The sequence below is a fragment of the Capsicum annuum genome, chromosome 1 (genome assembly GCF_002878395.1).
Source record: "Capsicum annuum cultivar UCD-10X-F1 chromosome 1, UCD10Xv1.1, whole genome shotgun sequence".
NCBI classification, from domain to species: domain Eukaryota; kingdom Viridiplantae; phylum Streptophyta; class Magnoliopsida; order Solanales; family Solanaceae; genus Capsicum; species Capsicum annuum.
Genome location: NC_061111.1, coordinates 211,272,563 through 211,284,025, shown reverse-complemented (window position 1 = coordinate 211,284,025; position 11,463 = coordinate 211,272,563). Strand labels below are relative to the sequence as shown.

Genomic DNA, 11,463 nt, shown 5'->3' with positions numbered 1-11,463 from the left:
TGGGGTATAATGAGACCCTCTCATTAGGTTAAGGCAACTGGGGCATGTTTTTACTATGGGGTGGTTGGTCACTTTGCCAAAGAGTGTCCTCGGTGCAGAATGGTTGGAACTTTAGCTCAGATACCTCAACCTTCTAAATCAGTAGCTCCACCAGCCAGAGGTGGTTTCTAGAAAGGAAAAGGTGGTTCTTGCTGTCCTTGAAGAGACAGACAGCCAGGTAGGACAGGTATTCGATCAAGTTCTTAATCCGTCAGTGCCCGTGGATAGTTATATTTTTTTCTGATGGGTTGGAGGTGGAAGCATCGTACTTAATGATCATAGGTACAATTTTGGTTTGTTTCTAGACGGCTTCTATCTTATTTTATCTTAGCTCTACATATTCATATGTTTCATATTTTGCTACTTGTTTGGGATTGTTTAGCGAGTCTTGGCTTGTGCTGATGTGTATAGCTACTGCTATAAGGAATTTTTTAGTAGTGAATTGGGTTTATTGATCATGTTTGGTGACTATTCAGGAGTATTATACTTAGATTGGCCTTATTATGCTTGGCAATATAAATTTTGATTCTATTCCGGGCATGAACTGGTTATCTCTCTACCATACAATCTGGTATTGCTTCACCAAGATCATTACCTTAGCTTAAACCCGACATATCTCAGGTTGTGTGGAAGAGCTTTATTAGTTATGTGTCCACAGGAATTATTTATTATAATTAATAGAGGAGGTTGGTTTCGAGGAGATGTTTGGCCTATGTTGTCTGTGTCTATAACACTAGTTCCAATGTCCTTTCACTTGATTCTATTCATGTCGTTCCTGAGTTTGCCGATGTCTTCCCTACCAACTTGAATGGCCTCCTTCCTAAACATGATATTGACTTTGTCATTGATGTACGTTGAGCACCAAGCCTATTTCCATTTTACCTTATTGTATGACTCTTGCCAAGTGAGGGAACTTTAGGATCTTTTAGAAAGGGATTCATCAGATTGAGTAATTCTCAGCGGGAAGTCCCTATCCTAGTTTTGAAGAAGAAATACAATTTTATACATGTGTATTAACTATTAGCAGCTAAATAAGGTAACCATGAAGAAGTATCATATGCTACGTATCAGTGATCTATTTAACCAACTTCAAGGTGCAACTGTGTTTTCTAAAATTGACCTAAAATCTGGGTACCACCAATTAAGAACTCAAGCGCTAGACATCCCTAAGGCAACCTTAAGGACTCGTTACGCAACCTTAAGGACTCGTTACGACCATTACAAGTTTTTGATGATGTTGTTTGGGTTAACCAATGCCCCAACCGCATTTATTAACTTGATGAACCATGTGATCATTATTTTATTGATGAAATCCTCATTTACTCAAAGGGGTGGGGAGGATTGCGGGCAACATTTAAGGATTGTACTTTTCACTTTAAGTGATCAACGAATTTATGTCAAGTTTTCAAAGTGTGAGTTTGTCTTGAATTTGTAGCATTGTTGCACATGGTGTCCAGGGATAGGATCATGATATACCCAACAAAGATTAAAATAATTCATAATTGTTGCACATGGTGTCCAGGGATAGGATCATGATATACCCAACAAAGATTAAAATAATTCATAATTATGCTAGGCCTACTTCTCCTATCGAGGTTCGAAACTTTCGAGGTTCACAGTGTTCACAGTTTCATTGGATTGACAGGTTACTATAGACATTTTGTCGATGGATTCTCTTCTATAGACATTTTGTCGATGGATTCTCTTCTATTGTAATGTTCCATTTTAATGGTTCAATAAGTGTGAGGCAAGCAATATGTGCTTACTCAGAGAGCTTAATTCGGGTAATATAAATGGCCAGAGTTGCATGCGGAGTTTAGCGTTCGTTTTAGTTTTAGAGCGGCCTTTTGCCTTGGACATCTAGTCCTTGGCCCAACAGGTTGGTTCAACTTGATATTTTTGACCCCGTGAAGATTCTTGCTAGTGTTGAGGCCAGATAATCTTAATTGAGTGGATGACAATTTTAAAAATCGTATAGTGCAGGAAAGACTATATAATTGTTTTCGTCATGGATCTATTAAAGACGAGATGAATAGTTCATGATTTGCCAATTTAAAATAATTTTTAAATATCATTTCTAAAAAATATCATCAAAATACTTTCCTCATATCATATCTGTCTTATTAAAATGTGAATTCGGAATTTGAAATGCTAACGCAACTTATTTTGAAATGAAAAAGAGTGTGTAATCAATTTATACATTTAATAAATTTATAACACTTATAAGAGGTTCAAATCAAAAGTAACAAATCATCCAGTTCGAACGAAGCCATAAATTGAACCCTACATGAATTCATTAAAAATAAAAGTTTCTCAGTTAAAAAATGAACAAATAAACGAGTCAATAATCAAAATCCAAAACGAATAGAGCAAGTTATAATTTTCACATCATATAAAGCCTAATTTTCACTAACCACATCATACATACATATGCACAACATTGATTAATGCTTAATTAGGTGGTCAAAAATATAATCTCATAATCTTTGTGACTGGTGTTGCCCAATCCAGCTATACATTTTGGAAACAAAATGTACTACTGAAAAATCACAAAATTCCACAATATGACTTCGCTTAGATAATTTGACACGCTTAGATTCAAGCGACAATAACACACCAATATATTCTCACAAAGATTCTCACAAAGGTAATTAGCTTTAACCGAGCAAGATACGGAACCTACTATTACCCCTACTTCTTACTGCCAATATTTTTTTAGTAAAAGAATCTCATTACTAGCTCCCTCCATTTTAATATATATCCTTTTAATTATAGTTTGTTTCATAGAAAAATACCTCTTTTTTTCTGAAACTCATTTTAGTTCTAACTTTCGACATAAAAGTAACACATTTAAAATCACAATCACAAGTTCAAAATATATTTCGAACACATTCTAAATATTTTTGAAATATATTTCATTCAAAAATATAAAATTCAAAGATCCACTATATATTTTCTTAAAACTCGCTGGCACGTTCTTTAAACTTGAGAAACGAATTGAAACAAAGAGAATAGTATAGATGATCTGCTTGGGTACCTTTTCCAAGATACGAAGGGGGATCCAAATCCGAAGATCTAATTACATATGCTATTCATAACTGTTTCTTGAAAGCAAGATTATGAGGGTTAAGTTCCTTCTCTTAATTACCCTAAGTAATTGTTTAGTAACGTAAAAGTACAAAAGAAACATCCACCAATATCAACATATGATACTTCAATTTTCTCCGATCCATAGACCAAAAACAAACAAACAAAAAAAAGAGGGGAAAATAAAAGGAAATAAAAATACCAGAGCACTTTAGAAGTAGAACTGATCGAGTTTAAATTCAAAATTTGCTTCTGATTATATTTATTTACGAGGAGTATCCTCAGGACGAGTAGCACCTCTAGCAGCATCCCTAGCAGCAACCCTAGCATGATGATCAGCTTCTGGCTTCTTCTTCATGTAGGTCATGTAATACCATATACCGCCAATAACAACAGCGCCACCGACCGCCATCGTGCCAGGGCTATACGGCAAATTTCTCCATGGCCTATTCACATCAGCACCAGCCATTTTCTTCTTCTATTGAAGAAAAGGTTCCTTCCAATTAATCTTGACGTTTTTTCTTCTACTTTGTGAGAGTTTTTTAATGTTAGACGTTTTGTTTTGGATTAGTGTGAGGAGGTGGAGTTGAAGATATGTAAGTGTGGGGATGAGTAGACACGTTAGTGTATTGTGTCATGTACGAGAAGTATGCTTTTGCATGTAGCTAAACATGTGGCACTTTTCTTTGTTTCTGCTTTCTTCTTGAGTTTTTTTTTTTAACTTAAGAGGATAAGTGATCGATGACATTGGCATGTGGCGAGTCTGCGCCTTTGTACGTGTTTAGGAGTCGTTTGGTAAGATTAAACTATAGTAGTACTTTTTACTTACCAATAAGAGGAGAACCAGGCAGCAGGTCAACATATTTGATATGCGTTTTGCCCGGTAATTTTATTATATAATTATTAATAAATTATTATAAATTATTTAAATATTAAAAATTTAATAATATTTAATAAAAAATAAGTATTTATGACATATTTGTTTCAACTTTTTCAAACCTAATTTTACTAAATATCACTCTTAATTAAAGATATAAAATAATAAGCTAACTATTGATGTTTTAAATTAATTAACTTTACATTTTATGTGGGATCTATTTAAATTTTTTTTCTATTTTTTATAATAATTTTACTATATCACTTCTTATTAGTTGTTGTGAGTTATTTAAGACATGTTTATTTCACCATTTCAATCATAATTTTACTATATCACTCCTAATTAATTACTATGGTCATCTAAGTATTATATCACTTAAATAGGAATAGAAAAAAAACTATTATAAATTACAATAATTTAAAACTTAAATTATTTTTAAAATGTAATTGGCTATCAACGTCACAAAAATTTGGACAAGGAGAGTAACATATATTATTTAAAAATTACATAAAATGTATTATAAATTACAAAGGCAAAAACTTAAAATATTTTTAAAAAAATTAATATGTTATATTTTTAAATAAAAATACGTAAAAAAATACTATAAATCACAATATATAACAACTTAAAAAAATTAAATGATAAAAAATATTTGATTGACTTTCAAAATTATATCAATGCCACTTAAATTGAAAAGGAAGAAAAATATTATAAATCACAATAATTAAAAAATTAAATTATTTTAAACATATAATTGACTAAATTTTATATTCGTATTAAAAAATTCATCAAGTATATATAATATTTGATTATAAATTCAATTATTATTATCTATTAATTCAATTATATATATATATATATATATGTATGTATGTATGTATGTATGTATGTATCGCATGATTTTATAAACTATAATAGTTAATAACTTAAAATATTTAAAAACATGTCAAAAGTATGATTGGTTATCAAGAGTTTAATTTTGGTCGTGAATTAAATTTTTGAAATAAAATTATATATTTAAATAATAAATCAGAATAATTGATAATTTAAAATATTTTAAGAATATATACAAAAATTACTTTGAAAAATAAATTTATTTAAATTTCAAATTTTAAAAAATCTCACTGATATGATTATTGTTATAATATTAATTTATGATAAATGTTGGGCTTGTGCTTTGCATGGGCTTCTTGTGATTTAGAGGGTGTGTGAAAGGATAGGCTTAAAAGCTAGCCAAAATAGCTTTTAAGTCATATTTTACTTTTTGAAGTGTTTGGCAACTTTAAAAATTGCTTAAAAAAAGGTTAAAAATTATTTTTTTAAAAGCCAAAAGTCAAAATTACCTTAACCCCTACTTTTTTATTTTTGGCTTATGAGTCATTTTAGTTTGACCAAGTAAAAGACATCTTTATCCCTTATAATTCTCACATCTTTCAAAATTACCCTCTTGCTGCTGCTTTGATATTGCCACCGGGTATATCCTTATATTTTTCTACTTTTTCGTGTAGTTGTGGCTGTGGGTGGTAATGGGTGGTTAGGGTCATGTCCGAGGGGGTTGGGGCGTGGGGCTGTGGTGGGGGCGGGAGATGGGGAGAGAGCGGGAGTGGGTGGGAGGCCAAGGTTTGGCCGGGGGGGTAGTGGGGGGCGCGTGGATAGCGACGGTAGGCTGAGGGTTGGGTCTTGGAATATAGGGACCCTTCAGGGGAAGTCCATAGAGCTGGTGAAGATTCTTAGGAAGAGAAGGATCAACCTTGCGTGTGTCCAAGAGACCAAGTGGGTAGGGTCTAAGGCTAGGGATGTGGACGGTTACAAGCTGTGGTACTCTGGGAGCGACAGGCGTAGGAATGGAGTTGGCATCTTGGTAGATGAAGAGCTTAGAGGTCAGGTAGTGGAGGTGAAGAGGATCAACGATAGGTTGATGACTATTAAGTTGGTCATTCGGGGGTTTACCCTGAACGTGTGTAGTGCCTATGCGCCGCATGTGGGATCGGAGGGGGAGGAGAAGATGCGGTTCTGGGAGGCTTTGGAGGAGGTGGTGAGAGGCGTGCCCAGTTCGGAGAAGATTGTTGTAGCAGGGGATTTCAACGGGCACATCGGGGCGCTACCGGGAGGCTTTGGGGATGTGCATGGTGGTTTTGGTTTTGGCGAGAGAAATGAAGAGGGTGCGACCCTATTGGAGTTTGCGAGGGCGTTTGGGCTGGTGGTGGTGAACTCGGGCTTCCCGAAGAAGGACGAGCACCTGATCACTTTTCGGAGCGCGATAGCCAGGACCCAGATTGACTTTTTGTTGCTTAGGAAAGGGAATAGAGCGTTGTGTAAAGACTGTAAAGTCATCCCGAGTGAGAATCTTTCGACCCAACATAGGCTCTTGGTTATGGATTTGGGTATAAAGAAGAATAGAAAGAGGAGGAGTAAGGAGTGTAGACCGAGAATTAAGTGGGGCGGCTTGACGCCAGTGAATGCGTGGGAGATAGGAGAGAGGCTGGCGGGAATGGGGGTGTGGGAGTGTAGGGGGGACGTGGATAATATGTGGGATAGGGCGGAAACGTGCATCAGGGAGAATGCAAGGGAGGTGTTGGGTGTTTCTAGGGGCCGGGCCGGACATCATCGGGGGGATTGGTGGTGGAATGAAGAGGTGGGGAAGAAAGTGGAGACCAAGAAAGAGGCGTATGCTAAGTTGGTGGAAAGTAAGGACGAAGAAGAGAAGCGGGTAAACAGGAAAGAGTACAAGCTAGCGAGGAAGGAGGCGAAGTCAGCGGTCACGGCAGCTAAGACGGCCACTTTTGAGAGCTTGTATGCAGGGTTACAGGGGAAAGGAGGGGAGAAAAAGTTGTTCCGACTCGCTAAGGCTAGGGAGAGGAAGGGTCGTGACCTCGATCAGGTGAGGTGCATTAAGGGGGAGGACGGTAGAGTGTTGGTGGAGGACGGTCACATAAAGAAGAGATGGCAGTCGTACTTTCATACGCTCTTGAATGGCGAGGGGGACAGAGCTATTGTGTTAGGGGAACTGGAGCACTCAGGGGAGTGTCGGGATTTTAGCTATTGTAGACGTTTTAAGGTAGACGAGGTTAGACAGGCAGTCCGCAGGATGCGAAGGGGTAGGGCGACGGGGCCGGATGAGATACCGGTGGAGTTTTGGAAGTTCGTTGGAGAGGCTGGTGTAAGGTGGTTGACTGCATTGTTCAATGAAATTTTCAGGACGGCAAAGATGCCCGAGGCGTGGAGGTGGAGTACCATGATCCCCCTCTATAAGAATAAGGGGGACATTCAGTGTTGCAATAACTATAGGGGGATTAAGTTACTGAGCCACTCTATGAAGATATGGGAGAGAGTGGTCGAGGTGAGGCTGAGACGGATAGTGTCTATTTCGGAAAACCAGTTCGGATTTATGTCCGGTCGCTCGACGACGGAGGCAATCCACCTGGTACGGAGGTTGGTGGAGCAATATAGGGAGAGGAAGAAGGATCTGCACATGGTGTTCATCGACCTGGAAAAGGCGTACGACAAAGTCCCCAGGGAAGTGCTTTGGAGATGCTTGGAGGTGAGAGAAGCACCGCAGGCATATATACGAGTAATTAAGGATATGTATGAGGAAGCGAAAACCCAGGTGAGGACGGCGGGAGGAGACTCAGAGCATTTCACTGTCCTGACAGGATTGCATCAGGGATCTACTCTGAGTCCCTTTTTGTTCGCGTTAGTAATGGATGTGTTGACGCGGCGTATCCAAGGGGAGGTGCCGTGGTATATGCTTTTTACAGACGATGTAGTCCTGATAGATGAGACTCGAGGGGGTGTGAATGACAAATTAGAGTTGTGGAGGCAAACTCTGGAGTCTAAAGGGTTCAGGGTGAGCAGAACCAAGACAGAGTATGTGGAATGTAAGTTTAATGACGTGAGGCGGGAGAATGAGGTAGTAGTGAGGCTAGAAGCACAGGAGGTAGGGAAGAGGGATAAGTTCAAGTATCTCGGGTCCGTGATCCAGAGTAACGGTGAGATTGACGAGGATGTCTCGCACCGTATTGGGGCGGGATGGATGAAGTGGAAACTCGCATCGGGGGTGCTGTGTGATAAGAAGGTGCCGCCCAAGCTTAAAGGCAAATTCTATAGGGTGGTAGTCCGTCCGGCCTTGCTGTATGGAGCGGAGTGTTGGCCAGTTAAGAACTCCCACATCCAAAAAATGAAGGTGGCAGAAATGTGGATGTTGCGCTGGATGTGTGGACTGACCCGAGGGGATAGAGTTCGGAATGAGACTATCCGGGAGAAGGTTGGTGTGACTTCAGTGGAGTGTAAGATGCGGGAAGCACGATTGAGATGGTTCGGACACGTGAAGAGGAGGGGCATGGATGCCCCGGTCCGTAGGTGTGAGAGGCTAGCGTTGGATGGTTTTAGACAGGGTAGGGGTAGACCGAAGAAGTACTGGGGTGAGGTGATTAGGCGGGACATGGAACAGTTACAGCTCACCGAGGACATGACCCTAGATAGGAAGGTCTGGAAGATGCGAATTACGGCAGAGGATTAGGGCCAGTTCGGGTCGCTAGTGTAGGGAATTAATTGGTGGGGGTGTATTCCTGTTATGATTCCGTATTCAGTGTTTCGTGTTCCGTGTTCCATGTTTATTACGAATCTGTGTGCTTTCCTCTGCTTTATATTCCTGCATTCCTGCTTTACTCTGTTTTATATTCCCTATGGGTGCCGTATCTATGTTATGTCATCTGCTTCTGTGCTTCTGTGCTGTACTATATGTTTGTGTGATATCTCGTGACTTGAGCCGGGGGTCTTTCGGAAACAGCCTTTCTACTTCATCAGAGGTAGAGGTATGGACTGCGTACATCTTCCCCCCCCCCCCCCAGACCCCACTAAGTGGGAATACACTGGGTTTGTTGTTGTTGTTGTTGTTGTCTCTCCAAGTTGCATTTTTTTCTTCATTTTGTGTCTTTATTTCTTTTTTTAATGGATTGCTAGCAATTTGAGGCTTGTGGGATTTATGAGGAATTGAGAAGAATTATTTTTTTGGGTAGTTCATTTGACTGAAATAACAAATTTTAATGGATTGTTAACAATTCAGCTTCTTTTTTGGGCGAATTTTATTCAAAATTCTTGAAGAAAAATGAAAAATCAATAAACCTATTTAGCTGAAACAATATTTTTTGCTCCTTTTTGAGTGTTTTTTGTTCAATTTGTAGAAGAAAAAAATCTCGTAAAACAATAATAGGTTAATTAGGGTGGCAAAATTCACAAAGAAAAATGGATCCATATAGCACAACAAATTTTGCTTCTTTTTGAATCTCTTTAGTTCAATTTTAAGAAGAAAAATGGAGCACAAGTAACTTATTCTTTCATGAAAATATTTTTAAAAAAATAAATGCATTAAGTAGTTTACACTAAAATTTAATTAAATTAAATTATACTAATTTTAATTTGAATCATTTTCAAAATAAAAATCTAATAGTAATCAACTTTATATAATATTAACAATTATAAGGATATTTCAGACATTTTGATTAAAACAAAGTGCTTGGCAACAATTGTCTACCAAACACATCTACAAATTCTTTTCAGTTTTATCACTTTTATCCAAACATATAACTGTTTATTTTTAAAATAAGTTTCAACATTTAAGAAGTACTTTTAAAGTGCTTTTTAAAATCAATTTTTTTTCAGCTTATCCAAACGAATTTTTAGTTGATAAATTGGTATAGATTTTATCTTACATGCTATGAAAAATAAGGAAATTAATATAATATTACACATCAATTAAAAATTTATCGAGAGAAAGAAGTTTTTTCTTAGGATATAAAATGATAATTGAATGATTTTGTAGGAAAGAAAAAAATTTTAAAAATCCACGTTAGTATAAGAGCTTCTCTTAACACTCGGATGACTATATAGAAAAGAAAAATTCAAAGTAATTTTAGTGAATTTTTTCAATACTCAGAATGATTATATAGGAGAAAAAAAATTAAAGTAATTTTAATAAAATTATCGCAATACTTGAATCACTATAAGAAGAATTAACTCAATATAATAGATCATGGTGCAATTAGTGATTGTTTGTTATTCTTTCAATCGCATTTTATATGACATTTTGTAGATTTTAAGAGTTAAATTAATATGTTATTATAATATTTATATAGTTTTACATATTTTAAATTATTAATTATTATTATTTATATTAAAAGATTAAAACAATTATATTATAAACTCATAAATAAATATTTAAAAATATATATATAAAATAAGTATTAGCTTTCCAAAAATTTGGATAAACGAAGTTATATTAATTTGGTAATTTCCAAGTCAAGATGGAGTTATTTGCGCAACGAAATTTGAAGGCAACATTTGCAACACGTTTTTTTTTTTTTTTAATTTTCAGAGTTCAAGTTAACAATCATCGCACCATAATCTATTGTTGACATATTTCCTATAGTCGTGTTAGAGGGTGTCAATTTTCACCAACAGTATAGATAATATAAATACATCGGAAAAGGTTCAAAAATATCCCTGAACTATTTAAAATAGCTCAAAAATGCTCCCATTAGATTTTTGGCTCAAAAATACCCCTCCGTTAAATATTTGGCTCAAAAATACCCCTCCCTCTAACGGAATTCGGAAAAGGATCAAAAATACCTCTGAACTATCTGAAATGGGTCAAAAATACCCCTCCGTTAAATATCTGGCTCAAAAATACCCCTCCCCTTAACGAAATTAAATTATTTCGATTGAATTAAACCCTAACTTTAACTTTTTAACCCTAATACTTTAATTTTTTTACATAAAAGTATTTTTTTAATTTTAAAAATAAGATAATGAAAAAAAGTATTTGAATTATAATATAAATTGGTTGAATTTGATTTGAAAAATAAACATACATTTATTCTAAAAAGGTATTTTCACTTTACATCTTTTTAATCTTTAAAGAAATTAACAAAATATAAATTAAAGAAATTAATGAAATATAAATTTTCACTTAAAGAAATTAATGAAATAAAAATTAAATGATGAACTTTATATAAATTAACGAAATAATCGAAATAATTTAATTTCGTTAAATACCCCTCTGTTAAATATTTGGCTCAAAAATACCCCTCCTCTTAACGAAATTAAATTATTTCGATTGAATTAAACTCTAACTTTAACTTTTTAATAATAATACTTTAATTTTTTTACATAAAAATATTTTTTTAATTTAAAAAATAAGATAATGAAAAAACGTATTTGAATTATAATATAAATTGGCTGAATTTGATTCGGAAAATAAACATACATTTATTCTAAAAAGGTATTTTCACTTTTCATCTTTTTAATCTTTAAAGAAATTAATGAAATTAACGAAATATAAATTTTCACTTAAAGAAATTACCGAAATATAAATTAAATGATGAACTTTATATAAATTAACGAAATAATCGAAATAATTTAATTTCATTAAATACCCTTCTGTTAAATATTTGGCTAAAAAA

At 35.3% G+C, this 11,463-nt stretch overlaps 1 long non-coding RNA gene across 1 annotated transcript; it reads right to left on the bottom strand.

The window, feature by feature from the left end:
• Positions 1 to 2,126: 2,126 nt before the first annotated feature.
• LOC107857304 lies at positions 2,127 to 3,897 on the bottom strand. Its single transcript, XR_001670828.2, has 2 exons — positions 3,424 to 3,897; positions 2,127 to 2,322 (listed from the first exon to the last, which is right to left on the bottom strand). It is a non-coding gene; the product is annotated as an uncharacterized LOC107857304 (long non-coding RNA).
• Between the last annotated feature and the right edge of the window lie 7,566 nt (positions 3,898 to 11,463).